We start from the raw sequence: 4,374 nt of genomic DNA on the forward strand, positions 1-4,374 counted from the left end.
TTAAATGCTCCTTCTTTTACGATATTAAAAATGTTTCATATTGTCTTATGGGACTTTTTTTTTCACTTAACACAAACATTCTTTACACAGTGGTATACGACACAACAAAAACGAAGCAGTGGTAATGCGCAATTACAAACTTTGTCCCGTGTTTCCAGTGATAATAAATTCGCCTGAACTGTTCATAAAAAAAAAAAAAAAGAAAAAAACGATGTGGTACGGAAATGCACTTAAATGTTTATTACCCTTTCATACTTTTTTCCCCCATATATTAACGCACCGCGTAGTCAGCTAGCGTGTAACGATAGGAAAGATTGACAGCCAAAAGTACGAAGGGGTAAAAAACGAAGGAAAAAAAAAAAAAAATAATTCAATATGTAGCATTTACAACGCAAACTTTGGCTAGCAGAAAGAAAAAAAACACAGGACGATGTTATGTAGGACGTTACTTTCTTAACTTGTCAAATGTGCGCAGTAAAACACATGTGTGTATTCACATATAAAAATTGTTGGTGTCGAAAAAAAAAAAAACTTATGATTTCAAATGTGTAAACGAGGTGATATGGATGAATTTGTGTACTTTAATTTTGCTCATTTTTCGCTTCTTATTTTTCACTCGTGAATGTTGTGGGTTTATGATAAGTTTTTCTCTTTCTTTTTCTGTTTCTCTTTATGTTTTTCTTTTACTTTTTCTCGTTCACATCTGTTAGTGGTTACGACGTACAACTTTTATATCACCCTTCGGAGTAATGGTGACACTACGTCTTTGTTTCATTTAGCATGTAGAAAAGCGTTGACATGGCGTCGACACTGGGATGGTAGTCTACGCACTGGTGCACATGTGTGTAAGCGTGTGCGTGTGTACATATATGCGCGAGAGTACACATATGAAGGCGTGTCTACATATTGGCGTATGGGGAACTGTCCATTCATGCAATCACTCATTCATTTGGCGACAAAGAAATGAACGCAAATTATGCACACGGCATTGTGCATGGGTATGGTTCCCTGAGCATTCGTCTGAATGGTTGCAATTATTAGACAGTGGCTGCGCCGGCGATATGCACAGACGGGTGTGAAAACGTGTGGGAGTGAATCAAAACAGATAGGAATGGATGCGTAAGCATATGGGTGGATGAAAAAACATGTGGGTGGATGCAGAAACATATGGATGGATGAAAGAACATATGGATGTGAAAGCGTATGGGTGGGTGTGCACATATGCTGCTTCGCGTAAAGGGACAAAGAAATATATACCACTACCTTCTCATTTTTTTCACTTTGGTAATTTCTGCAAAAGTGTGTACAGTTTTCCTTGCTCGACAGGACTGGACATGGCATTTTTTTTTTTTTTTTTATGAACACTGCTATGCGAAGTTGCATTTTTTCAAACTTTAGCTTTCCTCCTCACGTGCATATTCCCACGTATTCGTTTTTCTATTTTTCGTTTTTCTATTTTTAGTTTTTCTATTTTCCATTCTTCCATTTTCTATTTTTCCCTTTCAATTTTCCCCCCTGGTAGCAGATTTTTTTTAACTCATTTACACTGTTGTTATTCACTGCTATCCAGTGCACTCCGTTTCCTCTTTTAAAAAGCAAAGACAACAGTTAAATCTGGGCGGGTTTTAATTTTTTCCAGAATTATATGTCGTCAGAACGAAATGTATTGGTTACAAGGGGCATGTGTAATTTGTGCTCTTCGTTCTCTTGGAAAATTCCAGCTGAATTTTTCATGAGTGGCGAACGCTGGCAAGATTGATGCGCGCTGGTGTAATTGTGCGTTTGTCATATGACTGACTTGGGAAGCTGCTTGATGGCGCAACTAACCAGCTGTGTGATGGGAGGTTTTCCCCCCATTGGTTCCTCACATATTTGTTGGTTTGCCCTTTGGCGCATTTCCCCCCGTGTCTGGTTTGCCTTCGTGCACCAAATTTCTCAAAAGGGTAATAATTGTGTCCACCTATTATTTTCTCCGTGTGAAAATCCTTTCTTGTAAATGAAGGCGTTACGCGATGCCAACGAGTTATTTTGAGGTGGACATTTTGTCAGGGTCAGTCAGGCAACGAACCGGGAGCTCAAAGGAAGCAACGCGATGCGACGCTCTGAGAAACCATCTGAGACGATGCGAAACGATGCGGTGTGAAACTAATTGAGACGATGTTAAGTCACAAAGGGGGGAGGCAAAACCATGCACGCGGAGAAGAAGAAAAAAACGAGAGCATATTTTCCTTACTACTTTGCTGTAAGTTCCAATGCAGGGTCACACAGAAAGCAGGTTACACTTGCTGTTGTATTTTGCACTACCCGCGATGGGAATGCCCCCAAAAGTGTGTGTGCAAATGTGAGCAATGGGGTGAACACCTACTATCCACTGCGCATGCGGAGTATCAGTATATGCATCCATGTAAGTGGGTACAGAGAATTTCAAAAGGGAAGAATCTGTGCATCCCTTGGCTCATTTGAGTATTTAAAGCTGATTTGTTCACGAGGGCATACCAGATGAAGGCCGCGCAATCGCTTATCATTTAAAGTGCTTTGTGGAGTCCGTAACACGAAAAAGTATTGAAAAAGTAATCGAAAAAGTATTGAAAAAGTAATCCAAAAAAAAGGATCTTACATAAAAAAGAAAAGCGGGAGGAAATGCAAGAAGAAGGGGTAAATTGAACGTATTTTTTCCGTCAAAACAATTTCCCACATATAAATATACATGTACATTTCAGGCGTGTTCATTTTATGGGGAAGCGAAATTTTTTCTTTTGTACATATTGTGTAGTTTGGTACCCATAATGGGGGGTAACTGGTCCTAATTTTTCCTTTCTCTCAGGGGTAGTTTTATTTGTATATTTCTGTGTTGACGCTTTCCTGCGTTGTTTTCTCATGTGACAAGTGTACCTAGATCATGGACATGTTGTGGGCCGAGTTGTCCGATATGGTTTTTCCGCACAAGTGGCATTTGCCCAATTTGTAGGCGCTAAAAAGGGGGCCATAAAAAGGGGTGATGTGAGAAGGGAGGGGTTTCCTTTCGGGGATGAACCCATCATAGATGAGTGTGTACGTGTAGGCAAATATGCACACATGCGCGTACACGTGCTACTTTGGGGCCTATAGCTGGCTACCATGTAGAGCAGTATTTTCCGTCAAAGTGGAGTTGACTGTTGCACTTTTTGCACTTGCTCCTGTTAGGATTAAACCTGGTGGAAGAAGAAGACAAAAAAAAAGGAAAAATGGGGAAGCGAAAAGTTACATCTTCAAAAGTACACCCTTTAAATGACAAAAAGCTGTGTAGGTTAAAAGCTACGGGGGAAGACACAATTTTGTGCACTCCCATTGGACATACTTTTGCTTGTTGTTTTTGTACTCCAGCAGTTTGTTCCCTCCATAAGACCTGCTTGAGCCTATCGACAAAAATGCATTGCGTGAATTAATTTTTTTCTGGGGGAGGAAGTTGCACATGCGCTATCTTTAAGAAATGCAATTGGTCCATCGTAAAGAGGGGGGGTCTACGGCGGCATAGTTTTGTTCAAAAGCGCGGAGAGAGTAGGACGCTTTGATGGCTGGGGAGGGCACGAAAATACGCATGAAAATTGGTGCACATATAGATATATATGTATGTTTATTTATCTATGAGGTCCCCCTTCCTCGACGCACTTTTTGAACTGGTTAATGCGCCATGCGGGAAAAGGATGCATGCCGCAAAAAAAAAAAAAAAAAAAACATTACTGTTCTTTACGTCCGGGGTTGGCAGCTTCTTCAGCTTCTTTTCGCACTTATCACATGGCATTTTTCGGAAAAAATCTCGCGTTATTTGAGTAGGAATTGGTTCCCTCCGCCGCCACAGAAAATGCCGCTGTGTGCTGTGTTATTGATAATTCATTATTTGACTGTTCGTTTGTCGTGCACGTGCGGCAGAGTTTTATCTATATATTTTTCCTTTTTACTTTTAAAAAATTGTTTTACATTTTACCTGGCTTTACTTAGCCTTTCTGTTGTTAAAGTTTAATAATGGGAAAAAGTGTTTCTTTTTTTTTCTTTTTTTAATTTTTACCCGGTCAATATGTTGCCACGTAGAAACATGTCGACATGTTGACATATTAGCGTAGTTGATCATATATTTTTTTTTCTCTTTTTTTTTTTTAGCATAAAATGGGCAAATTAAAAAGTGGACTGAACGTATGGAAGGACGTGGAATTCGCACGTGGTGCTTTGATGTGAAGGAGGATATATATGCATACGGCGTTGGTACAAAGAAGCACTATTTTTTTATTTCTGTTTTTATACTGTTATGGAAAAGGCATGAACTGGTGTGGAAAGCGTTTTCATATGTTTGTCCCGCTCCTCACTGGTACATTCACATTCGCTAATTTCTGCACATAC

Source organism: Plasmodium inui (assembly GCF_000524495.1).
Source record: "Plasmodium inui San Antonio 1 unplaced genomic scaffold supercont1.8, whole genome shotgun sequence".
In the NCBI taxonomy this organism is placed as follows: domain Eukaryota; phylum Apicomplexa; class Aconoidasida; order Haemosporida; family Plasmodiidae; genus Plasmodium; species Plasmodium inui.